The sequence below is a fragment of the Camponotus vicinus genome, unplaced genomic scaffold, assembly GCF_025532165.1.
Source record: "Camponotus vicinus isolate PSW18456_S1 unplaced genomic scaffold, iyCamVici1.0 SCAF_8, whole genome shotgun sequence".
NCBI classification, from domain to species: domain Eukaryota; kingdom Metazoa; phylum Arthropoda; class Insecta; order Hymenoptera; family Formicidae; genus Camponotus; species Camponotus vicinus.
The window spans coordinates 4,393,365-4,421,348 of record NW_028141980.1 but is presented as its reverse complement, the minus strand read 5'-3'; the positions used below and the strand labels follow the sequence as shown (position 1 = coordinate 4,421,348).

At 44.2% G+C, this 27,984-nt stretch overlaps 1 pseudogene; it reads left to right on the top strand.

Annotated features, from left to right (window-relative positions):
- Positions 1-16,696: 16,696 nt before the first annotated feature.
- Positions 16,697-17,168, top strand: LOC145976315 (uncharacterized; annotated as a pseudogene).
- Positions 17,169-27,984: the final 10,816 nt, after the last annotated feature.

The window sequence follows — 27,984 nt, the reverse complement described above, 5'->3', positions numbered from 1 at the left end:
GGCCAACCAGCGGACGAAAACTGACACTGAGACCCCGAGTCGGAGTCATCTCGGCCGGAACAGCGCTAAAGAAGAACATTCTAAATAACGGCGAGTGGCTGCCGAAAGTATCCCTCCTGACGGGCCTCGACGAGAGGAATTATGGAAAATAAAAGATGAAACGGGGTGCGACAAGCACATGTACAGCCCTGAAGGCCGCAGGATTAAATGGGCCACACGACGATCTTGAGGGTTGCGGAAGCGCCACAGGTGGCCTAGTTACGCATTAATTTGCTGGCGTGATTCTGACGGGCCTTCCGCTCGCCACTGTTCGGCGGACCGGCGAAGGGAACGACGGTCCAAAATTATCGATCCGACACGTGGATGCCGAGAGCACGGAGAACCGCAAGGAGTCACCGGTGAGACAAGCGTCGACCCAATCTGGCCGTCTTTGTTAAATAATTCAGGTAGAATTAGCTCGAACAATGTCGGTGCCGTATAGCTGCCGTCATTAAATTTATTGTGAAATTCCTTTTCTGCGTTCTCGATATTTGCGTCTTAGAGTACGACGGCCGGCCGAAAGACTTTGTTCGAGCTTTCGTAAAATTAAGTGCCCTCTCTCTCCCCGTTGCGCGCCGACAGTCACTGTAAATGTTTATTTGTACAATTATTACTGTCAGCTGTAAAACTTTGTCTGTTAAAAGTACTGTAACCGAGCTCACGCACAAAGGCGATTGCGATACTCGATAACCGGCAACTACGTCGCGGCGTCGGCTCGCATATTTCCGAGGCTCAAATCGTTTGATACTTTATTGTTATTTATAATTTTTCATGTCTAGATTCAACCGTCTATGTTAGATACGTTAGTAGTCGCTCAATTCTTTCGTTAAAGCAGTAGATCTGAATAATCGACTGGCATCTATAATCGATTCTGTTAACTCTGCGTGTGGCGAGTAGATCTACTATTGTAATTAATTATTTTATTTGCGACAGACGGATGTCATTAAAGGAGCCAAAACCGCGGTGTTCATTATTAAAAATTATTTGGGAATTCGTAGCTGCCGAAACTCTAACAAGTTTCGTTTAGCGCGGAATTCCGGGACTTTTCTTTTACGCTTTCTTCCTGCCGCGTGACACGTGATACTGCGGTGATCGCGCTCGAATGCCGGCCCGTCGCTGCCGGCTAATAATCTGATAATCAATATTATAAAATCGTTCTACATCTACGCGAGTCTGTCCGCCGTTGAAATTTATTCATATGTTAAATATATTAATTCTTGTTACTAAAATATTATGTTTTATTTGCAGCCACCTTGTATTCTCGATCCTTCCTTGTGAATTATTAAAACGGACCGCCCCTCTACCAATTTCGAGACGGGGCTAGCCGAGCGTCCGTCGCGGTTTTTCTGAGAGCTTTGCATTTTTTTTCGTGTACTGCCGATACGTTAAATTTTATTAGAGTGGTGCGGATTCCCGCACCTGGCGCCCATATATTTTACTTTGGAGAAGAAACACTTTTCTTTTATATTAGAAGATCGCGCCGAAGGTGTGCCGTGGGCCATTATCACCGGTCATTTAATGTCATTAGCCCTTAATAAATTAACGGTCACAAATTAACGGTCACGCCCCACGTTGGGCGCCAATTTGTGACCGTTAATTTATTAAGGGCTAATGACATTAAATGACCGGTGATAATGGCCCACGGCACACCTTCGGCGCGATCTTCTAATATAAAAGAAAAGTGTTTCTTCTCCAAAGTAAAATATATGGGCGCCAGGTGCGGGAATCCGCACCACTCTAATAAAATTTAACGTATCGGCAGTACACACGAAAAAAATGCAAAGCTCTCAGAAAAACCGCGACGGACGCTCGGCTAGCCCCGTCTCGAAATTGGTAGAGGGGCGGTCCGTTTTAATAATTCACAAGGAAGGATCGAGAATACAAGGTGGCTGCAAATAAAACATAATATTTTAGTAACAAGAATTAATATATTTAACATATGAATAAATTTCAACGGCGGACAGACTCGCGTAGATGTAGAACGATTTTATAATATTGATTATCAGATTATTAGCCGGCAGCGACGGGCCGGCATTCGAGCGCGATCACCGCAGTATCACGTGTCACGCGGCAGGAAGAAAGCGTAAAAGAAAAGTCCCGGAATTCCGCGCTAAACGAAACTTGTTAGAGTTTCGGCAGCTACGAATTCCCAAATAATGTTTAATAAGGAACACCGCGGTTTTGGCTCCTTTAATGACATCCGTCTGTCGCAAATAAAATAATTAATTACAATAGTAGATCTACTCGCCACACGCACAGTTAACAGAATCGATTATAGATGCGAGTCGATTATTCAGATCTACTGCTTTAACGAAAGAATTGAGCGACTACTAACGTATCTAACATATACGGTTGAATCTAGACATGAAAAATTATAAATAACAATAAAGTATCAAACGATTTGAGCCTCGGAAATATGCGAGCCGACGCCGCGACGTAGTTGCCGGTTATCGAGTATCACAATCGCCTTTGTGCGTGAGCTCGGTTACAGTACTTTTAACAGACAAAGTTTTACAGCTAACAGTAATAATTGTACAAATAAACTTTTACAGTGACTGTCGACGCGCAACTGGGAGAGAGGGCACTTAATTTTACGAAAGCTCGAACAAAGTCTTTCGGCCGGCCGTCGTACTCTAAGACGCAAATATCGAGAACGCAGAAAAGGAATTTCACAATAAATTTAATGACGGCAGCTATACGGCACCGACATTGTTCGAGCTAATTCTACCTGAATTATTTAACAAAGACGGCCAGATTCGGTCGACGCTTGTCTCACCGGTGACTCCTTGCGTTTCTCCGTGCTCTCGGCATCCACGTGTCGGATCGATAATTTTGGGCCGTCGTTCCCTTCGCCGGTCCGCCGAACAGTGGCGAGCGGAAGGCCCGTCGGAAACACGCCAGCAAATTAATGCGTAACTAGGCCACCTGTGGCGCTTCCGCAACCCTTAGGATCGTCGTGTGGCCCATTTAATCCTGCGGCCTTCAGGGCTGTACATGTGCTTGTCGCACCCCGTTTCCTCTTTTATTTTCCATAATTCCTCTCGTCGAGGCCTGTCAGGAGGGATACTTTCGGCAGCCACTCGCCGTTATTTAGAATGTTCTTCTTTAGCGCTGTTCCGGCCGAGATGACTCCGACTCGGGATCTCAGTGTCAGTTTTCGTCCGCTGGTTGGCCTTCCCCTCAATTGTTCCCCGTACCTGCTGGGCATGTGAATGTTTACAGGGGCGGCAGCGGTAGTCTTAAGTGGACTTTATTATTGACGCAATTAAATAATAATACTTAGCTTGGCGTGTTCCTTTTAGTCGGCGCCTCCGCTCGCCCGTTTCCTTGTATCCTGTACTTCTTCCTCAATTTTGAGCCACCGGATGAGATCCCGTCAGCGTTTCCCATCGTGCCCGCTCTTAAGCCTAATCTTAACGCTAACAAATAAATTTGTACGCACGGGAGGCGAGTATAATCTCGCCTCCAATAGCCGCTCTCTCCCTAAATTAGGGGAGAACGAGGGCCCAAATTCATTCTCGGTCGGATCTCGCGATCCTTGTGACGGACCGCCAAGTGTCACGTCACAATATATATATATATATATATATATATATATATATATATATATATACAGGGTGGCCCATTTTAATCCATCCAGTCGAATATCTCGAAAACCAAGTCCGGGAGAGAAAAATATTTCAGACAAAAGTTGTTTGGTTTCGAGGGGGCCATAAGATGGTACCATTGGTTTGACCTTGAAGAGTCATTTGAAGGTCACGTAAAGGTTACCTCAATTTTTTTAAATGGCACCCCCTATTTTTTATTACATATTCTTGTAGCTGACCTCGAGAGCTTTCCAAAACACTATAATTAAGTACCTTTTCGTTAAGTACTTTCTGAGTTATGAGGCTTGAAATAATTTCTTAATTTTACATAAACCGTAAAATATCTTGTAAAATATTCATTTTTCGATTATCTTACCTTAATACTTTTACGTACAAAATAATGAGAGGAATCAATTGGTGTAAAGGAAACACGTAGTTGTTTTTAAGAAAAAATATGTAATTTGCAATTAACAATTCCATATTTTTTCTTAAAAACAACTGTATGTTTTCTTTACACCAATTGATTCCTCTCATTATTTTGTACATAAAAGTATTAAGGTAAGATAATCGAAAAATGAATATTTTACTAGATATTTTATGGTTTATATAAAATTAAGAAATTATTTCAAGCCTCATAACCCCAAAAGTACTGAATGAAGAAATACTTTATTATAGTGTTTTGGAAAGCTCTCGAGATAAGCTACAAGAATAAGTAATAAAAGATAGGGGTTCCCATTTAAAAAACGGAAGTTGACCTTCAAATGACCTTGAAAATGACCTTTAATGTCGAATCCAAGGTCACTATTAGATAGCCCCCTTCGTTCCCTACAACTTTTATCCGAGTCGTTTTTCTTCAGACGTTGATCCTGAAAAGTTATGATGGTGGAACTTTTAAAATGGGACACCCTGTATATACAGGGTGATCCATTTTAATTAACGCACGCAATTATTTCGGAAACAAAGCATTTTAGAGAAAAATGTTTCAGACAAAAGTTTTATGGTTTCGAGGGGGCCATAAGATGGTATCATTGGTTTGACACTGAAGAGTCATTTGAAGGTCACGTGAAGGTCAATTCAATTTTTTTAAATGGAACACCCTATATATTTTTGCACACTCTTGTAGCTTATCTCGAGAGCTTTCCAAAACACTATAATTAAGTACCTTTTCGTTAAGTACTTTTTGAGTTATGAGGCTTGAAATAATTTCTTAATTTTACATAAACCATAAAATATCTAGTAAAATATTCATTTTTCGATTATCTTACCTTAATACTTTTATGTACAAAATAATGAGAGGAATCAATTGGTGTAAAGAAAACGCATAATTGTTTCGAAAAAAAAAATGTAATTGTTTATTACAAATTACATTTTTTCTTTCGAAACAATTATGTGTTTTCTTTACACCAATTGATTCCTCTCATTATTTTGTACGTAAAAGTATTAAGGTAAGATAATCGAAAAATGAATATTTTACAAGATATTTGAAGGTTTATGTAAAATTAAGAAATTATTTCAAGCCTCATAACTCAAAAAGTATTTAACGAAAAGGTACTTAATTATAGTGTTTTGAAAAGCTCTCGAGATAAGCTACAAGAATATGCAATGAAAAATAGTAGGTTCCGTTTAAGAAATTGAAGGTGACCTTTATGTGACCTTCAAATGACTATCCAAGGTCAAATTTTTGCCACCATCTTCTGTCCCCCTCGAAGTCAAACAACTTTTATTTGAAACATTTTGTTGTACATTCAAAAATAAAAGTTATTGGGGTGGGTAACTTAAAATGGCTCACCCTGTATATATATATAAGCAAGTTTCACGATATATCGATATACGATATATGATTACTAACTTGTACCTAAATTTAATAATAAAAGTGCTGCAACCATTACTATTCTGTTTACAAGCTTATATGATTATGCAAAACATACCTTCTCGCCCATCCTTTCTTTCGAGAAAGTCGGAGGCGGGAAGGATATTTGTTTTTTAAGTCTTTTTTCATTTCGTATTTATTGCTGTAAGAAAATAAAATAAATAATAAATTTAAAATAATAAATTTTTCGAAATATGCTTGGGGCGATTAAAATTAAACGCCCTGTACATAATTATAATATTTCGTAATATCACAAATCAAATTAGCAATACTTACGAATAAAATTATACAATTACTGAATTGTCTAATTATACAATGTTGTTCGTTGGCTTCGTTACACGACACATATATGTTACACTTGGCAACGTCGGATCGTGCACGCGATAAGCGAGTGTCCACGCAACAAGCAGTGATGCCAGAATGGATACTCTGGCAACAGCAAATTATTTCGCATAGAGTATAGCTCGGCGTTCCTGTGGAACAGTCGAGGATCGAGGGGCGTCGAGGAACGTCGAGCTATACTCTATGTGAAATAATTTGTTGTTGTCAACGTATCCATTCTGGTATCACTGGCAACAAGTGCGAAACGTGTCTCGAAGATAATCGCAGTGTACTGAGTGCAGTAATATTCCATCCGTCGCACGATGAACACACGTAAGTACTGCGCTCGTATATACATAAAAGTAATAAAATATTACTTTTTATTAGTAGTACTACTTTTATTAGTAGGTATTTTTTATTAGTAGAAATTTATTAGATGTGATATTACAATAGTATTATTAGAAACTATATAAATAACCATATAAATTGTAATAATATTTGTTGGTTAGGTACAGTAATAGTAATAAGACATAGTAATTAAAAACTATTTTATAAAATAAATCTGTTCGATAGACACATATACGTAAATATTAATTAATGTATATTTATTTAAGGAAGAAGTAAATCAATAGAGAGAGTGAAAAATGTTCTCTCTCCGCTGTTATCAAAAGGCGGGAAGCGAAATTTGAGGTAAATCGTCGCAAATCAACATCCACGACGGTGCCAACAAAGTGTACAGCAACGGCGACGATGCAAAGGGCTACAACGCAAAAGTCAACGGAGTCTAAGACACCATCATCTAAATACGACGGCGACAATACGACGGCGACAATGCAAAGAGCCATGACAGAGCCGATGTCACCAGGAGCGACGACGGCGACGACGTATGAAAATATTAAAGAAAATGTGCATACAAATATAAAAGTAAGTAACTGCATATTTAATTATTGCATACTTTTCTTTTTACTGTATGCAGATCATAGACATATTAACATAGACTGCTCATAAGGTAGCGAAGAGTGTCCTCCTGAGAGAAAAGGATAGCATGAATTAATTTTTATTTCTATCTTTTTCTGGTACATGCGTGATGCAATTTCAAGTTAAAAAGTCAATAACTTGAAATTGCATCACGCATGTGTCAGAAAAAGACAGATACACAAGTTAATTCATGCTATCCTTTTCTCTCAGGAGGATACTCTTCGCTACCTTATGAGCAGTCTATGTTAATATGTCTATGATGCAGATATAAATAATACTTGGATTTTTTAAAATTTGTGAAAATAGTATATTATATTAGAGATGTCCAAAATTTTATTAAAATATTGATCAGTATGGTCTCTCAATTGTAAATATTTAAAAATATAATTAGAATATATTTATAATAATAACATTTATCTCTTATTGCTTGTAATCTGAAAACTATTATAATCGTAACATTTTTCATTTATTCTTTCAATTCGTATTTATTTTTAATTGCTAATTTAATATATTACGATAAGACACTTTATGTTTTAAAACTATAAAAACATATTTTCTTATTGTCTTATTTCATGTATTTCAGAGAATTAATCAAGTCGTGCGTCGGGAAGTCGCCAAAGAAAGGATAAAAATAAAAAGAGAAGAATTTCAAAGACGAAAAGTGAAATACGCGACACGTATTCCACCGATACCTGCACCACCTGTTTATGTGCCACCTTTTGTATCATCGCCAATACCAACATCGTTTTATGTACCGACTTACGCACCATCGATTTATGCAGCGCCGTTTACATACGCACCACCGGCTCACCCACAACCACCGCCTTACGGAACTCCAAATGTAATATTTTCACCTTACGCGCATATGTATCGACCTCATTTTTGAAATTGATTTTTTGCGGCGCGTTTGCATTTTCAATGATATATAAAATGAAGAAAATTTTATTTTTTTTTAGCGATAAACTTTTATTGCTAACATATTTCGATAAAAAAAATAATTATTTTTCAGTTGCATTTTCTTCTAAAATTTACAATTTCGGCTGGTCTGAATTTACTTAGCACGTAGATCATTTTGACGAATATAAATATGAAATAAATCACAATAACAATTTCAAGTACGCACAAGTAGGTGAAACACATAGAAAAATGTAGGTCCTCTTCGATTTTAAAGTATAATTTTCTTCGAAATAATCTTTCTGACATTTTGCTGTTCTTTAAACACATATTTAAAATGTGCGATTGTTTCATAATATCGAGATATATACTTCTATCAACTATTCTATTAACTAACGAAAACGACAAACGAAATCTATTTCAACGGATTCTTTACGAACTTTCACATGTCTGCATTTTTTTGCATATTTCTAAATTTATTATCGAAAAACTGTTGAACGAAATATGTTGAAATAGATTTCGTTTGTCGTTTTCGTTAGTTAATAGAATAGTTGATAGAATTATATATCTCGATATCATGAAACAATCGCGCATTTTAAATATGTGTTTAAAGAACAGCAAAATGTCAGAAAGATTATTTCGAAGAAAATTATATTTTAAAATCGAAGAGGACCTACATTTTTCTATGTGTTTCACCTACTTGTGCGTACTTGAAATTGTTATTGTGATTTATTTCATATTTTTGTTGAGTTATTCAAGGGAGAAGAGAATCAGAAAGAAACCTACAATCTGTGCAACAAGCATTGTATATTGTTCGGATAGAGCGTTGTAGACGACAATTGCAAAGAAGAAACGTAGAAAAAAATTGTTCACTGGCGCAGATGGTATGACGTTGTGATCTATGCAAATTACAAATCACAAAGCAGCCACAAATAGTAGATATTTAAGATATAAATACACGTAAAGAAATCAGATAAATGTTTTGTTATTCTATTACAAATTCTTTGAATATTGCAATCCAATAGCGAAGACTGACATTTCGATTCTTGTAAAATATAATCTCTATGTGATTATATGACCCGAACCCACCAGACGGTTGCTGGAACTGTGGGTCCAGGACCCATGTTGCCCGGGAGTGCCCCCGCGCGATAACGGGGGCCTACTGTTTCCGGTGCGGCACCAGGGGATACACCGTCCGGACCTGCCCACATTGTCGCCAAGGGTGGCTGGCACAGGGCCCTTATCGGAGAGGCAGAGGCCACCAGGGGCCAGACCCCCCCGCGAGATCGCCGTGCCAGGAGCGGCACCCGCCCGGTGCCCTACTGACCGTTGTCGCGGTCCTCCCCGGACTGGGTACGGGCTTTGCTGGAGGGACTCCTTTTTTTTTCTTTTTTTTTTCTCTCTTCTTTCTTTCTCTTTTTGTTGTTATTCCGTGCTGTCGCTCCGGTTTGAGGCCCCGCTGTGTAGGTACCTGCTTAAATAAATAAGTTGCGGTAACTTTCTTTTCTCATTCTTGTGATTTACTTCCTTACACTCGAACCACCTTATTCCACCTTTAGTGAAACAGCTCGCGAATGTCGAACGGGAGGGTCCAGCCGCAAAACGGGACCGCGGGCCCCGTGAGAGACGACAGCGCGAGCGACGGTTAGTGAGAGACGGCATCCTTTAGCTTCTCGTTTCGGATAGTTTATCGTTTTGTTTGTTTCGTTCCGTTGTGGGTTTGTGTTTGTGTCTGCCTCGGCTCCGGAGACTTTGGTCGCCCGAACATGTGCGAAAGGACGAACGGAAAGTCCGATTTTGTGGCCATGATGGGTGGCTAGAGCCAATACGGTCTCTCTTGGCAGGGGGGGGGTGTGACGTTGCCGTCCCGAGGCGCGTCCATCCGTCCCGAAAATCTTCACGGGGCGCGAGCCGAGCGGCCGCGCCAGAAAAAGATTGCGAGAGCCATATCGAAATCTCCGGAGAGACGAGCCATTATCCTTTTTCGCGCTAGTATTAATTCTTTTTTTGTATCATTTTTGTACGTCGGGCAACCCGCCGGAGGGAAACCAGAAGAGGTCCAAGAGGAATCATTACGACAGCCGATACGACAACGCCGGAGGAACAGAGTCGCGGGTGGATTTCGCCCCCTTCAAATAAAGGAAGGAAATCAGCTGTCTTGTGGGCCGAAATAACCGGGCCGGATCGGCGCCACCCTCAGAGGAGGGAGGACGGAAAATCTACCTCCGGACGATCATGGATAACAGGATCGCCGAAAGTCAGCATTTTTAAATTATCGGGGCCGTTACGACCCCCGATACGGCGTTGTCGCGGGGCGCAGTAATACCTCGCGTGTCGCGGCGCTATTGGCCGCTAATCCGCGCACCCCTGCGCGCAGAATTGACGCCGCTATCGACCCTGGATCGCGAGATCCAGGGAATCATTCTGGTGCGGACGCTCTCAACAGATAGTCGTGTTCGAGAGATTTTGTCGTTGTCGTTATCGTTAGCGTGTCGTTGTCGCCGAGGAGATCAAGTTGAGAGGACGAGCCGAGGATCATCCCCTGGTCACGAGAGAAAGTATCGGTGAGGTTGCCCATCGCTAATTGTAAGCCACGTACGCGATTCTGTCCGCGGACCGGCCGCTCTGTCGCCGTCGCCATTTTCGTGTCTCGTTGTCGCTCGGGCATTGTACCGAGCTCGCGATTTTCGTGTATTTCGGGCGACCGGAGACAAGCGACCGAGGCATCAAGGACGATCGTAATGTAGGCCGTAGCTGATAAGGAACCGTTCGTCTCTCTCCGGGATTCGGGGTGTCGTAAAACGCGTAGTGACCGGCTCTCGTATATCGACCACGTGCGCGGTAAATCGCGGGGAATGCGTTCGCTATCCGTGCTGTCGAAAAGAGTTGTCGAAACCGCGTAAGACATCCCCGCAACCGATCTCCGGGTAATTTTCGTCTGCAATTAGCGTATATGTGAGTGTGTGACCGTATGAGTGTGACGACGTGGCAAAAGTCGTACTGTCCTTGTCGCTTTTGATACGAGTATATTGCGTGGTATTTGCGTGGTAATTGTCGTACGTTCGAGTGTGTCGCGGTGCATAATAGATTGAGAAAGGGTCGAAATTCGAGGATTTCGCGTAGATAGAAAGCGTTACGCCGAAAAGAAGCGAAGCGACGTCCGACGGCTATCGAATTCCGAGCGAATCGAACGCGCTCGTCGCGGGCGACAATTTCTCGTCTTCGCAGATTTCTGGATTGTTCTCGCTCAAATGTTAAGCCTCTTTTCGAACTTATTGCTGTTGACTAAGTGAGCGAGCGAAAGAATAAAGCATAAAGATCGGTAAAATTGAGTCGTTAATGAGATTGTCGAAATTTCCGTTACGATCTCGAAACGCCGTTCGGTTTCGCAAAGTCCGGCCATAAAAACGGGCCTAGAGGACGATAAATATCTTTCTTATGATCTCGATTTCGTATTGCTATTGTTATCACCGCTGTCGATCTGTTGTACGTTATTTCAAATTTTCGCATTTATGTTAAACTCAGTTATATTTCGTTAATTCAGTCTCGCTAATTTATGTCATTATTACTATTTCTTTCTAGAACTTGTTATTTCTTTCCCTTTATATACTTTTCTATTATATTTCTTTTATTTAAATAAATTTGTTACATTCTCTTTTATATTAAATTCGCGTAATTTATTTGAGTGTTCGTTTCTCGTGTGTGTTAAATTCCGTTGTGTTCGTCAATTTTCGTAATCACCGACAGCTTCGCATAAAATAATTCTAGATCCTTTTCAACGGACCCTGCCCCTCTACCGTTAGGTGAGCTGGTCGGCCCGTGGCGAAACAGGCTAACGTTCTTCGCGTTATTCTGACGATTTTGCGAACTGATACGTGGAAGACCGTATCTGGCGCCCATCTTCGAGATTTCGAGACGGCCTTCGCTTCGCCGCGGCGCGCGCGAGAACGCCCTCCATCTTAGTTCCTCCGAGCGCGAGTATCTCTATCCACCTTGTGTCTTTTTTTTGACGGCGTTTTCGCTCCCCATTAACATCCTCCTCTCCAACACCCGAGGAGGATCGAAAAATTAAAAATAAAAAGACGTCGCAAAAATTTGGCGCCCAACGTGGGGCCACGCGTTGAGAAGGAAAAGTTTCGGGGAGTTAATACGAATTAAATTATTTGGTCGAGTGATTGCTTTTGTCGTATATTCGTTTCGTTTGTCGTTAACGCTCTCGTTTGAAATTCTTTTCTTTCGCCGACCTTTACGTGTTTGTTGTCGACCTTCGATCGTTTGGACAATAACGGCTTTGTCTTGTGTTATTGAGCTACCGACGTTTACGATCGCGGTGATCTTGCCACGTCTTGTTGAGTTCGAGCTTATTTATTTTGTTTCGAGTTTTTCTTTCTTGATCGCATGAGTCAAGTCGATCCAGAGGACGACTGGATTTTCGTGTTAAATCGCGAACAATTGCTTGAGGAATTACAGCGGCGTAAACTTTCAACGGAAGGAAGTTATTCGATTCAGACCGCGCGTTTGCTGCGTCGCGTGCGCAAAGATCGAAAATTTAATATGGGCAAGATGTCGGACGAGGAGCTTTTAGAAGTCCCTACGGATGCGATGGCTCGACCTGATAGCCCGATGGATCAGGCGAGATCTCGCGCGCCTTCCGGCTCCCGCGATACTCCGCGCTCGATGGGACGAGATTTCTCGCGCGAAAACGCGGGAAATTCCGCGATGACGGCGTACAACGTCATGCGGAAGTGGAATTTGAAATTCTCGGGTGCAAGAGGGGAAGACGCGGAAACATTTTTACTCAGAATTGAGGAAGGTCGCGAGTTAATTCCCGTACCCGACGAAGACATTTTGCGTTGCTTGCCGTTCTTTCTAACGGGCATAGCACTTCATTGGTTCCGTAGTAAACGCGATCGGCTGTCGAATTGGACCGTTTTTAAAAATGCGTGGAGAACGCGATTCGGGGACCCGGATTTTCAATTTGCTCTTCGCGAAGAAATTATGAGAAGAACTCAAGGGGAACATGAGTCTGTCGCTGATTTTTTGACGTGTCTTCGAGCCATATTCGATCGGTTGTCGCCACCGTGGACTGAATCAGAGCAAGTAAGCAGCGCGTTTCGAAATTTATTGCCGCGCATACAACAGTCCATCCGTCGAAATGAGGTAGAAGATTTAGACGCTTTAGAGGATTTGGCGACTCGCGTGGAGGCTAGTTATCAGCTGTCGCAACGCTATCGGGCTCCCCCGACTCCGGAGAAATCTCTGTTTCCGGATCTCGCGTACCACGCACCGCGCAATACGAAACAGTCTACACGAGGCCGGGAAACTCTTGCCGCGTTGAGTACGCCTAATGCGGAATCAGAAACGAGATCCGCCTCTCGCAGGGAGAGGAAAAACAAAAATCGCGCAACTCGAGCCGCGACCGGAACGGAGGCCGCTCAGACAAGTTTGTCGTCTTCAGGGGCAACGGCCGCAGAATCAAATGCTTCGCGAAATTCCGCATTAAAATGTTGGAATTGTGAGGGTGTAGGTCATATTTCGAGAAATTGTTCAGCCGCTCCGCGACTACATTGCTATCGTTGCGGTCGAGCGAAAGTAACGTTACGAACGTGTCCCGACTGTTCGGGAAAAGAATAAAGGAGTCGAATAATAGGGGGGACCCGACTCCTATTCAAACCCAACCCCCTTTTCGTGTCGTTAATTGTTCTCGTGAATTTTCGTTCAGTGCTTTTGGTTGTCGTGACATCTCGTCGATGTTATTTATTCGTGTTAAATTATTAGGAAACGAGATTAGCGCTCTAGTGGATTGTGGGTCTACTCGAACTTTCTTAGGTTCTAGCGTTGTCGAATTGGTGGACAAATTGAAATTAAAGTTTCGAAAGTCGGATGGCCGACGAGTAGTTACGGCGACCGGCCAAACGACACGCGTTAGGGGGGAGGTGGATCTTCCTTTTACGTTGTTTGATAGGACAAATTCTTTGAGAGCGTATGCATTACCGTCACTAGCAATACCATGCATACTTGGGCTTGATTTTTTGGGGCTATTTGGTATGGTGGTCAATTTTCCACGCCAAGAATGGTATTTTGAGGATGAACCCGCCATTGTGTATCGTTTCGAGAACCAGCCAGTGGACCCCATTTTTCACTTAAATTTGATCGAGAATTCGGCTAGTCGTGAATCAAGTAATTATTTCGTGTCCGAAATCGCGAAATTAGCAGACCGAAAGTCGGATGACGGCCCGCGAGAAATTAGTCTTCCCGCGGAAACGACCCGTGTTCACAAAATACAACGGGCTCGGCTGTCGAAATCTGATCCGCTTATTTGCTGCGGTTTGAGTGAGTTGTCGTCGCGCGAAAGCCAGCGATTAGAAAATTCTTAGAGGGTCATATCGTAGGCGATCCGAATAAACCGGGAGCGACTAGTTTGACGGAGCACAAAATTGATGTCGACGGACATGCTCCGATTAAACAAAGGTATTATCCCGTTTCGCCAAAAATTCAGGAAGCGATTTACGCGGAAGTAGATAAAATGTTAGCGGCGGGGATTATAGAACCATCTAAAAGCGAATGGTCTAGTCCGATCGTAATGATTAAGAAACCTAATGGAAGCTATCGATTTTGTCTGGATTTTCGAAAATTAAACAGCGTTTCGAAAAAGGATGCGTATCCATTACCGTATATGAACGCAATTCTCGATAAGTTACGATCGGCTAGTTATATTTCGACTATCGATCTAAGTCAGGCCTATTTTCAGATTCCGCTCGAGAGAAATAGTCGCGAGTTAACGGCGTTTACGGTACCGGGGAAGGGGTTGTTTCATTTTACTCGAATGCCGTATGGTCTCACCGGTGCCCCCGCGACATTTCAGCGTTTACTTGATCGGCTTATAGGTCCTGAAATGGAACCGCATGCTTTCGCTTATTTAGATGATATCGTTGTCGTAACCCGTACTTTTGAAGAACATTTGAGTTGGTTGAAACGCGTACTAGATCGGATAAGAGAGGCAGGCCTTACAATAAATCCTGAGAAGAGTAAATTCTGTCGGTCACAAGTGAAATATCTTGGGTTCCTGATACAACAGGAGGGGCTCAAGGTTGACCCTGATAAAACCGCGCCGATTGTCGAATATCCGCCACCGAAAAACTTAAAGCAATTGCGACGATTTATAGGGATGGCGTCTTGGTATCGCCGATTTATACCGCAGTGTGCGACGCGCTTAGAACCGCTAACTCGTCTCCTCCGGAAGGGTTTCTCTTGGGAGTGGGGGGATGAGCAAAAAGCTGCGTTTGATTCTATTAAATCGTGCATCACGTCACCGCCTACGCTGTCGTGTCCGAATTTTGAATTGCCGTTTGTTTTACAAACGGATGCGAGTTCGGTCGGTTTGGGAGCGGTATTGACCCAAGAAACGGAAGGCGTAGAACACGTCATCGCGTTCGCTAGTAGAGCGCTGTCGGAGGCCGAAAAGAAATACTCTACGACCGAGCAGGAATGTTTGGCTGTCGTTTGGTCGATTAAAAAGTTTAGACCGTATCTCGAGGGGTATACTTTTAAAGTCATCACGGACCATAGCAGCTTACGCTGGTTACATAATTTAAAGAACCCCACAGGTCGATTAGCGCGATGGGCTCTCGAATTGTTGGAATATGACTACGCGATCGAACACCGGAAAGGAGCGTTACATCATGTTCCAGACGCGTTGTCGCGCATGTATGAGACTACCGATGAATTATGCGCTGTTGCGATTACCGGAGACGCTTGGTATGATGCACGCGTTCGAGACGTGGAAACTAATCCGCGTAAGAATTCGGGTTGGAAAATCGAAAACGATCAGCTGTATTTTCGAAAGCCGAACGCTGTCGTTTCTCAAGTTGTCGACGATCTCGAGCAATGGAAACTAGTACTTCCTAAAGAAGCGCGCGAACGTTATTAGGGAGGCTCACGATGTTCCACAATCAGGTCACTTAGGAGTCGAGAAAACATATCAGCGAGTAGCGACTCGGTATTTCTGGCCGCGTATGTTTCGTGGGGTAGCGGATTATGTCAGACATTGTGACGTTTGTCAGAGGACAAAGGTGGAACAGAATGTGCCGATGGGTTTAATGGGACGCCGAGCTGTCGAAACTCCGTGGACGGTAGTAGCGGCGGATATTATGGGTCCTTTTCCGTCGAGCAAAAACGGTAATGCGTATATTCTGGTAATCTAAGACCTATTCACCAAATGGATTGAATGTAGCCCGCTCCGGAAAGCAACGGGCAAAAAGATTCGCGAGCTTTTAAATGAATTAGTCGTTAACCGTTGGGGCGCGCCGCGGATACTGTTGACGGACAACGGCACGGAATTCATCAATCGCGAATTACAGGCATTCGCGGAAGAGTATGGCATCGTTCACACTACCGTACCTCCGTATCATCCTCAGGCAAATCCGGTAGAACGCGTCAATAGGGTACTCAAAACTATGATTACGGCGTTTCTCAAAAACGATCATCGCGAATGGGATATTCACTTGGCTGAGTTCAGATTCGCATACAACACGGCGTACCATACCTCCTTACAGGCTACTCCGGCGTTCTTAAATTTCGGTAGGGAACCCCAGCCGGTTAACACCGTGCGTGGGAGACACGAGTCAGCTGTCGAAGTCGCGGAAGCGAATTCCGAGACTTGGAAAGAGCGCATGGAAAGGATTCAGGCTTTGCGAGATTGGGTAGTAGAGAACTTAGAGGCCGCGCATAATAAACAGGCACATTATTATAATTTGCGAAGACGAGATCATCGTTTTGCGATTGGCGAGCAAGTTCTAAAGCAGCACGTGTTGTCGTCAGCCGCTCAGAATATTTCGGCTAAATTAGCGACTAAATATCACGGTCCGTTTACTATCGCGAGAGTGTTGTCGCCGGTAGTATACGAATTAAAAGATAGTTCGAATAGAATACTAGGCAAGGTACACATTAAAGATCTCAAACCATATAATGTTCCACCTAACCCCCCCAGGCATTTAACCCACTAAGAATGTCGCGAGAATTTCGCGAAAGATATCGCGACGTACTAAATGCTGTCGACGAGCTGCGCCCCGGGTTTTGGACGGCGATGGCCGATGAGCTGCGCAGGATGATGGAGGGGCGCGTTACGACCCGAGGCGCCGTGGTGCGCGAATTCCCGGCGCAAAGAGAGGCCGGGGTTCAAGTGGTCGCCGATACCCGGGATGAGGCCACCGAGACGGCTGTCGGGGCCGCGTGTGAGGCCGCGGTTCAGACCGGGCAGGAGGACCCGGAGCTGAACTCTACGTCCACCGACGATCAGGAGGCTCCCATCATGGAGTCACCCTGGGACAGCTCTCAGGCACGACGGTCTTCCCCAGCTCCCTGGGAATGGCCGAGACCTCCCGATGGCCCGCCTTCACCGGACGACCCGAACCCACCAGACGGTTGCTGGAACTGTGGGTCCAGGACCCATGTTGCCCGGGAGTGCCCCCGCGCGATAACGGGGGCCTACTGTTTCCGGTGCGGCACCAGGGGATACACCGTCCGGACCTGCCCACATTGTCGCCAAGGGTGGCTGGCACAGGGCCCTTATCGGAGAGGCAGAGGCCACCAGGGGCCAGACCCCCCCGCGAGATCGCCGTGCCAGGAGCGGCACCCGCCCGGTGCCCTACTGACCGTTGTCGCGGTCCTCCCCGGACTGGGTACGGGCTTTGCTGGAGGGACTCCTTTTTTTTTCTTTTTTTTTTCTCTCTTCTTTCTTTCTCTTTTTGTTGTTATTCCGTGCTGTCGCTCCGGTTTGAGGCCCCGCTGTGTAGGTACCTGCTTAAATAAATAAGTTGCGGTAACTTTCTTTTCTCATTCTTGTGATTTACTTCCTTACACTCGAACCACCTTATTCCACCTTTAGTGAAACAGCTCGCGAATGTCGAACGGGAGGGTCCAGCCGCAAAACGGGACCGCGGGCCCCGTGAGAGACGACAGCGCGAGCGACGGTTAGTGAGAGACGGCATCCTTTAGCTTCTCGTTTCGGATAGTTTATCGTTTTGTTTGTTTCGTTCCGTTGTGGGTTTGTGTTTGTGTCTGCCTCGGCTCCGGAGACTTTGGTCGCCCGAACATGTGCGAAAGGACGAACGGAAAGTCCGATTTTGTGGCCATGATGGGTGGCTAGAGCCGATACGGTCTCTCTTGGCAGGGGGGGGGTGTGACGTTGCCGTCCCGAGGCGCGTCCATCCGTCCCGAAAATCTTCACGGGGCGCGAGCCGAGCGGCCGCGCCAGAAAAAGATTGCGAGAGCCATATCGAAATCTCCGGAGAGACGAGCCATTATCCTTTTTCGCGCTAGTATTAATTCTTTTTTTGTATCATTTTTGTACGTCGGGCAACCCGCCGGAGGGAAACCAGAAGAGGTCCAAGAGGAATCATTACGACAGCCGATACGACAACGCCGGAGGAACAGAGTCGCGGGTGGATTTCGCCCCCTTCAAATAAAGGAAGGAAATCAGCTGTCTTGTGGGCCGAAATAACCGGGCCGGATCGGCGCCACCCTCAGAGGAGGGAGGACGGAAAATCTACCTCCGGACGATCATGGATAACAGGATCGCCGAAAGTCAGCATTTTTAAATTATCGGGGCCGTTACGACCCCCGATACGGCGTTGTCGCGGGGCGCAGTAATACCTCGCGTGTCGCGGCGCTATTGGCCGCTAATCCGCGCACCCCTGCGCGCAGAATTGACGCCGCTATCGACCCTGGATCGCGAGATCCAGGGAATCATTCTGGTGCGGACGCTCTCAACAGATAGTCGTGTTCGAGAGATTTTGTCGTTGTCGTTATCGTTAGCGTGTCGTTGTCGCCGAGGAGATCAAGTTGAGAGGACGAGCCGAGGATCATCCCCTGGTCACGGGAGAAAGTATCGGTGAGGTTGCCCATCGCTAATTGTAAGCCACGTACGCGATTCTGTCCGCGGACCGGCCGCTCTGTCGCCGTCGCCATTTTCGTGTCTCGTTGTCGCTCGGGCATTGTACCGAGCTCGCGATTTTCGTGTATTTCGGGCGACCGGAGACAAGCGACCGAGGCATCAAGGATGATCGTAACGTAGGCCGTAGCTGATAAGGAACCGTTCGTCTCTCTCCGGGATTCGGGGTGTCGTAAAACGCGTAGTGACCGGCTCTCGTATATCGACCACGTGCGCGATAAATCGCGGGGAATGCGTTCGCTATCCGTGCTGTCGAAAAGAGTTGTCGAAACCGCGTAAGACATCCCCGCAACCGATCTCCGGGTAATTTTCGTCTGCAATTAGCGTATATGTGAGTGTGTGACCGTATGAGTGTGACGACGTGGCAAAAGTCGTACTGTCCTTGTCGCTCTTGATACGAGTATATTGCGTGGTATTTGCGTGGTAATTGTCGTACGTTCGAGTGTGTCGCGGTGCATAATAGATTGAGAAAGGGTCGAAATTTGAGGATTTCGCGTAGATAGAAAGCGTTACGCCGAAAAGAAGCGAAGCGACGTCCGACGGCTATCGAATTCCGAGCGAATCGAACGCGCTCGTCGCGGGCGACAATTTCTCGTCTTCGCAGATTTCTGGATTGTTCTCGCTCAAATGTTAAGCCTCTTTTCGAACTTATTGCTGTCGACTAAGTGAGCGAGCGAAAGAATAAAGCATAAAGATCGGTAAAATTGAGTCGTTAATGAGATTGTCGAAATTTCCGTTACGATCTCGAAACGCCGTTCGGTTTCGCAAAGTCCGGCCATAAAAACGGGCCTAGAGGACGATAAATATCTTTCTTATGATCTCGATTTCGTATTGCTATTGTTATCACCGCTGTCGATCTGTTGTACGTTATTTCAAATTTTCGCATTTATGTTAAACTCAGTTATATTTCGTTAACTCAGTCTCGCTAATTTATGTCATTATTACTATTTCTTTCTAGAACTTGTTATTTCTTTCCCTTTATATTCTTTTCTATTATATTTCTTTTATTTAAATAAATTTGTTACATTCTCTTTTATATTAAATTCGCGTAATTTATTTGAGTGTTCGTTTCTCGTGTGTTAAATTCCGTTGTGTTCGTCAATTTTCGTAATCACCGACAGCTTCGCATAAAATAATTCTAGATCCTTTTCAACGGACCCTGCCCCTCTACCGTTAGGTGAGCTGGTCGGCCCGTGGCGAAACAGGCTAACGTTCTTCGCGTTATTCTGACGATTTTGCGAACTGATACGTGGAAGACCGTATCTGGCGCCCATCTTCGAGATTTCGAGACGGCCTTCGCTTCGCCGCGGCGCGCGCGAGAACGCCCTCCATCTTAGTTCCTCCGAGCGCGAGTATCTCTATCCACCTTGTGTCTTTTTTTTGACGGCGTTTTCGCTCACCATTAACATCCTCCTCTCCAACACCCGAGGAGGATCGAAAAATTAAAAATAAAAAGACGTCGCAATATATATATATATATATATATATATATATATATATATGTAGGATATTTTGGTGTAAGGATGTAAAATGGAATAGAATACTTTTTAAGGCAAATGACTGTTATTTATTCGTTGGAATACAGGATTAATACGAACAAAGAGATACGCTCGTCTAACGTACGTCATCGCGCTCTCGCAACGACACAGAGACTACTCGTATCGCGGACCGAAAAATGCTCGGGCGACCTATCTGTTTATACCTAACTCAAGTGCTCGGGTGGTCTATTTGTTTATTTCTAGGAAAATACTCAAGCACTTGGGCAGCCCTACGGATTCACTCTCCTTCACTCGGCCGTCCTGCTCATACATTCGTCCCGAATGTCTCCGTCATCACTGTCTTCACTTTCCGATGAATTAGTGTTGACCCAGCTTTATATTGTCGGCTGATGTTGACGTTCGTTGGGGACTTTCTCCATCGCCGACTCTCTGTACCACAAATCGTTGATTACGCAGAACTCGAATGATCTCGTAAGGGCCAAGATATTTGTGAGCGACCTTTAATCTCGGACCTTGTTGAGTGCGTTTGATGGCGACCAAATCTCCTTCACGATAACTTGAAGCCTGTCGCCTTTTCTTGTTATAAGTGTGTTTATTCTCACGCTGGATTTTTGCTATATTCTCGCTCGCTTGGGCTCGCAGTTCGTCACGCTTGTCTTGGAATGACTCAACCCATTCCTTTTCGAGCCACTCTTTGATATCTGGAAAATCTTTAAGCCGTGGACGTATTCCCAAAAGAAGTTTGAACGGCGACATGCCGATGCTTCGATGTATAGTTGCGTTTAGACATTGCTGAGCAGCATCCAAATATTTATACCATTCATCAGATTTTGGTGCAGCTAATTTTGTCAATAATGGTATGAGCGTCCGGTTGAGGCGCTCAACTTGTCCGTTAGCTCTGGGAACTCCCGTCGTTATTAAAGAATGCTCTATATTTTCGTCACGACAATACTCTCTAAATTCATTCGACGTGAATGCTGTACCTCTGTCGGAAATAATCCGTCGTGGATTGCAGAAAATTGCAGCTTGTTTTTTAAGGCGTACAATAACTTCAGCTGTGCCTGTAGATCTAGTAGCATACAGCCATGTGAATTTTGAAAAAGCGTCAATCACAGCAAATATATATTGATATGACTTCTTAGTAGAGGGTAGAGGTCCTAAGTGGTCGATATGCAACGTATCTAAAGGAACAATTCCTTTCTCGATCGGATTTAACAAGCCTTCTTGTTTTCCATGTTTTCTCTCCGCCAGAATGCATGCAACGCAATTTCGTATAACCTTTTCAACTCGTTGTCGCAAATTCGGGATCCAGTAATCAGTACGCACAAGGGCTTCAGTCTTTCCAGCTGAAAAATGTCCGCGCTCGTGAGCTCGTCGTATGAGCTGTGTCTACATTCTCTTCGGTACTACAAGTTGGACATCACCGCCGGATTCTCTATAAACTAGATCACCTCGTATTATGTAATCTTTCGTTTTGTTCTGCATTATTAGATCTCGGAGCTTTCTCACGCTGTCGTCCTCCTCTTGAGCCTTTCGCAAACGAGCCGTCAAACCAGCTTCCGACTCATCGATCACAAAGCAGACCGGAAGTGGATTCCGACTGAGTGCGTCGACGTGTATCATTCTTTTCCCTGGCCGATGCTCTATACAATAATTAAACTCCTCCAAAAGTAACGCCCATCGAGCAACACGCACGCAAAGATCTTTCTTATTCATAGTGAGAGCGAACGTGCGACAATCAGTAACAATCGTAAAAGCGATACCTAATAAGTAAACGCGAAACTTCTTCAACGCCTTTATTATCGCTAAAACTTCCAGTTCGTAACTAGCATATTTCGACTCCGCAGGAGTAGTTTTACCGCTAGAGTAATAAACGGGGTGAAAGTTCTGATCTTCACTACTTCGTTGCAGTAAAATCGCACCGTACCCTAGCGCAGAAGCATCCGTGTGCAACTCCGTCTCCGCTCCACTTCGATACAAATATAACACCGGTTTTTCACTCATTATATTTTTAAGCCGCACGAACGCATTTTTCTCAGCCTCTCCAAAATAAAATTTAGTGTTTGCTCGCAGCAAATTCGTCAAGGGTCGCGCAATAGTAGAATACCCAGGGATAAATTTACGAAAGTACCCACTTAACCCAAGAAAACTCTGTACTTGCTTGGCATTCGTAAGATTCGGAAATCGCCGAACCGCTTCTGTTTTACGATCTGAAGGACGGACGCAACCGTTGCTAATTACGTGGCCCAAAAACTCGACTGTAGTTTGCATGAAGCAACATTTTTTCCAATTAATTATAAGACCTGCTTCACTAGCTGTCGCTAAAACTTTTTTAAGATTCTTTATGCCGCTCTCAATGTCGTCAGACGGAACAATTAAGTCATCCATATAAGCTAAAACTATTTTTTCTCGTATAAGATCTCTAAATATCGTGTTAACGAATCGCTGAAATGCTGCCGGCGAATTGCAAAGACCGAAAGGAACTCGCAAGAATTCGTAATGACCGTCCGGTACAATAAACGCAGTATATTTTTGACTCGACTTGTCCATCCGCACATGGAAAAATCCATTTTTGAGGTCGAGTGTACTAAAGACACGAGCGTCCTGCAATAAATCTAACTGGTCCTCGATCAACAGCAACGGATATCTATCTTTAACAATTTTCTTATTCACCATCCGATAGTCAACGCATAATCTATAAGAGTCATCTTTTTTTCGAAGGAGTACCACTGGACTAGCATAGTCAGAGGTAGATGGCTGAACAATTCCATCCGTAATCCATTGATCAATCTGCGTATTAACTATCTCTTTTTCAGATGCGAATAAACGTCTCGCGGATTGATATACGGGTTCTTCATCTTTAAGTACAAGTTTCATCGTTATGTCCGGCTCACGCGTCTTATTCGGCCTGTAATTACTTACGAGATTTTCTATCGCTAAACGTTGATCGGAATTTTTAACGTGCGAAACGTCTATGAGATCCGCTCGATGCACCTCGTTGTTAGCTACGTCAATCTTTAATACCTCGGGTACGCTATCTTCGCATCCCGCGTCTGCATACGTCGCTTCCGATAACGGACTAATAGTTACTTCTTCGACGCCTTTAAGATTAACAATAGTCATGTTTAAAAAGCTCGTTCCTATCAATAGCTTATACCGGAGCAGATTATTTGAAACTACATGTACACAAATCGGATATGAATGCCCGTCTACAATGATTTCTGTTTGAAACCCTCCTAACGTCACATTATTGCTCGAACCCACGCCGTCGAAATATATTTCGCCTAAACTTAATCGAGGAGATCCAAGCTTAACATGTTCATCCGCGCGAATTAAGGTAACATCGCTTGCTGAATCTATCACCGCCTCAATCTCGCAACCGTTAAGCAGAACATTTTTAAAATATTTACAAGGCGAAACCCCCGTCACCGCGCAACTTTCTTTATTCGCGTTCGTCTTCTCGGAGCATTTCAACGCGATATGCCCACGCTCGCCACATTTAAAGCATTTAGCGCCTCGCTCTTTTGTCAGACAGCTTGCACTTACATGATCGCGCTCGCCGCAATTAAAACAACGTACAACTTTAGTCGAATGCTTTTTGTTTCCTCCACCGTTAACAGTCTCTTTTCGCTCGCCTTTATTTTGATTACCATTTCGTTTGTTCGATGTCGATGATCCTGGTGTGCCTGCTCGGTCTCGAAGAGTTACCTTCTCAAATGCTTCTAGCAATCTATCTGTTGTCGTAAATCGTTGTATACGCGCCTGGTTTTGAAGTGCCTCGTCTGGAATGCCTTCAATCACGTACTCAAGTATCTCGCTGTCGTCGATCGGTACTCGGTTGCCCATAATGATTTTCTCATGGAAATATTCGTGGAAAGTCTCGTCTTTCTTCCACATACGTTCTTCAAATTTTTTCCGAATTACCACCTTGCTCTGTCGACGATGAAACATAGCTCTCAGCTCGTCCAGAAGACGATCAAATGTCATCGCAATGTATTCCGGTTTGGAATGTAGCCACTCGAGTGCTTTTCCTTTAAGCCGCATGCCCACAAGTATTTTCGCAGTATCGTCTTCCAATTTATATGTCGCTTTGAGTAGCTTGACTAGCTTTTCCCAAATCTCATAATCACTAGATTGACCGCTGAAATTACTGAGCAAATCCGCTATTGCCGTAATATTTGCTCGCGGCTGACCGGCCAAAACATTGTTGTTCGCGGCAGCAATGCTATGCGTCGATTGTTGTCGACTTTCGTCTTCTGCAACTGGCTCGGTATATACTCCTCGTCGCATTGCTTCTATTTCAAGACGTGCCAATGCTAACTCACGCTCTAACAACTCTCTCTCTCTTCTATATAAATCGATCTCTCGTTGCTGTGGATTAATCGTTAGCTGCGCATTTGACGTGCCAGCTCCTTGTAAAGAATCCCCGACATCTTCATCATCTTCTCGTCTATCGTCCAACCACGCTCCCGATGGATCAGCTTCCATTATGCGCGAGATTAATTCGGTTTTCGTGCCGAAACTGGACAAACCACGCGCTGACAGCAACTCTTTTAAGGCAGCTACCGTGAGTTTATTCAGATCTCTCATCTCTACACTACTCGAACACTTTCTCGTCCTCTATATCTCTCTCTTCCACACAATACAACGCGATATCCCGCGGACACACTGCAGAACCTTCTTGAAGACGATCGAATGCTCGAATATTCTTGTTCGAAACTCTCTCGCACACTATTCGAAGATCTCTCGTCCTTTGTCTCCCTCTCTTTCGCACAACTCACAACACTGCTCGCGGAAACTTCTCGAAAATGCCCGATTAAATGTTCAAATATTCCATTGACTCGTTATTATCCCGTTATGCACCGTTATTATCCCGTTATTATCCGTTATCATCCCGGCTGAGCCCCCAAATTGTAGGATATTTTGGTGTAAGGATGTAAAATGGAATAGAATACTTTTTAAGGCAAATGACTGTTATTTATTCGTTGGAATACAGGATTAATACGAACAAAGAGATACGCTCGTCTAACGTACGTCTTCGCGCTCTCGCAACGACACAGAGACTACTCGTATCGCGGACCGAAAAATGCTCGGGCGACCTATCTGTTTATACCTAACTCAAGTGCTCGGGTGGTCTATCTGTTTATTTCTAGGAAAATACTCAAGCACTTGGGCAGCCCTACGGATTCACTCTCCTTCATATATATATTATATATATATTTTATTATTTTTATATATATATTGTGACGTGACGCCTGGCGGCCCGTCACAAGGATCGCGAGATCTGACCGGGAAGAATTTTTGGACCCTCGTTCTCCCCTGATTTAGGGAGAGAGAGCGGATCTTGGAGGCGGGAATAGACTCGCCTCCCTTGCGTAAAGATTTGTATTTTTTTTTGCGGTAATAATATTAAGATAAGGCACTACTGTAATGGGGGACGCTAGCGGGCTCTCACCCGGTGACTCGACCCAGCGCGGAATATCAGGCCAAGAGATACGGGACGAGCGGAGGCACCGACTGGAAGGAGAACGCCGAGCTAAGTATCCCTCTCTACTCTCATAAATTGTAACATCAATTTAAGATTTCGCTGCCGCCCCTGTAAACCTCCCATATACTCAGCAGGTACGAGGAACAATCGGGGAAGGTCGACCAATAAATAAGATCGAACTCCGGAACCCCGAAAACGGAGCCGTTGCGACCGAATTCAGCGCTACCGAAGAACCATAACAGTCACGGCGAGCGGCTACCGGAAAAACCCCTCACCCCGGGCTTCAACTGGAGGACCAAAGAAAAATCTGAGAAGGGACAGGGTTGCGGCAGGCGCGAATACGGGTCTGAAGGCCGCAGGATTAATTGAGACGCGTGACGATCCTGAGGGTAGCGGAAGCGCCACAAGTGGCCTAATTATACATTAACTTGCCGGCATGAATCCGACGGGCCTTCCGCTCGTCACTGTTCGGCGGACCGGCGAAGAGTACGACGGCCCAATAACACCGATTTTCGAAGCGGATGCCGAGAGCACCGAGGACCTCACGGAGTCATCGGTGAGGCGAGCGTCGACCCACGAGGCCGTTTATTATAGATTATCAGGTAGTCGTAGCTCGAACAGGATCGCTGCCGAATTGCTGCCGTTAAAAATTCTTTTCGTGAGACGAATTCATGCTTTCGGTAATTGCGCGTTAACGTATGGCGGCCGGCCGACATATCTTGTTCGAGCTCAAGTAAAATTAAGTGCCCTCTCTCCCGAGTATGCGCCGACAGTCAAACTAATTGTCTTTCTTGTTACGATTATTGTGAATTTGTGAAAATCTTTGTCCGCTAAACTTTCGATTCGACGAACTCGCGCACAAAGGCGATTGTGATATTCGATACCCGTCAACTGCGTCGCGGCGTCGACTTGTAGATTTCCGAGACTCGAATCGTTCGGTACCTTCTCATCGTGTCTCATTGTTCGCGTCTGGATGTCATCGTTTATATTATATAAATTCGTAGTCGTTCAACTCTTTCCTTAACGCCGCAGATCTGTATAATCGACTCGCCTCTATAATCGATTCTGTTAACCGCGTATGCGGCAAGTAGATCCATTGCTATAATTGATCATTTATTTTTATGGCTACAGACGGACGCCACTAAAGGAGCCGACACCGCGGGGTTCATTATTAAAAGTTATTTGGGGATTCGTAGCTGCCGAAACTCTAACAAGTCTCGTTTAGCGCGGAATTCCGGGACTTTTCTTGTACGCTTTTTCTCTCTGCCGCGTGACATGTGATACCGCGGTGATCGCATTCGAATGCCGGCCCGTCGCTGCCGGCTGATAATCTAATAATCAATATTGTAAAATCGTTCTACATCCCCGCGAATCTGTCTGCCGTGGAAATTTATTCATATGTTAAATATATTAATTCTTGTTATTATAATATTATGTCTTATTTGCAGCCACCTTGTATTCTCGATCCTTCCTTGTGAATTATTAATCGGACCGCCCCTCTGCCAATTTCGAGACGGGGCTAGTCGAGCGTCCGTCGCGGTTTCTCTGAGAACTTTGCATTTTTTTTTTGTGTACGGCCGATACGGTAAATTTTATTAGAGCGGTGCGGACTACCGCACCTGGCGCCCATACATTCTTTTGGAGAGAAACGTTTTTTTTTTTGTTATATAAGAAGATCGCGCCGAAGGTGTGCCGTGGGCCAAAAACACCGGCCAAGTAAAATCATCAGCCCTTAATAAAATAACGGTCACAAATTGGCGCCCAACGTGGGGCCCACTAAAAACAGGGCATCTCATGATTTAAAATTTTTCGCTAATGATTCGTTGACACAAGGAAGAAGGAACTCGAGAATAACAAGGTCAACTGTGATATATTGAATTTCGAATGTTGTGATATTTCTTTGTGTCTGATATATTTGAACATGTACTTCTCTTGTATTTGAAGGTCGCAAGCAAATAAGATTTTGAAAATAACTGCCGGTTGTGTCGAGAATTGAGAACGTGAGAGTAATTCGAGCTATTGTTTGTTCTTTTCGCTAGAGACTTCTAAAATATGATTAGATTGATTTAATAGATTTCTTTCGTTAACATAAAAATTTTTTTTTTCTTGCTGCCTCATGACGAGGCGAGTATAGTAATTAATAGAAGAGAAAAAAGAAATTAACCAAATTGAAATCTTTAATTCTTTTTGAAATACTGTCGAACCTTTTAAAGATTTATTTCATGTAATTTAATAATTTTTTTTCTTTTCTCTTTTTTGGAGCTTTGCCGAATTATCTTAATATTCGAATTGAAATCTTTTCTTTTATTGTTGCAATTAGGATCGACAGGAGATATTTACGAGTACCTTTACTTTTG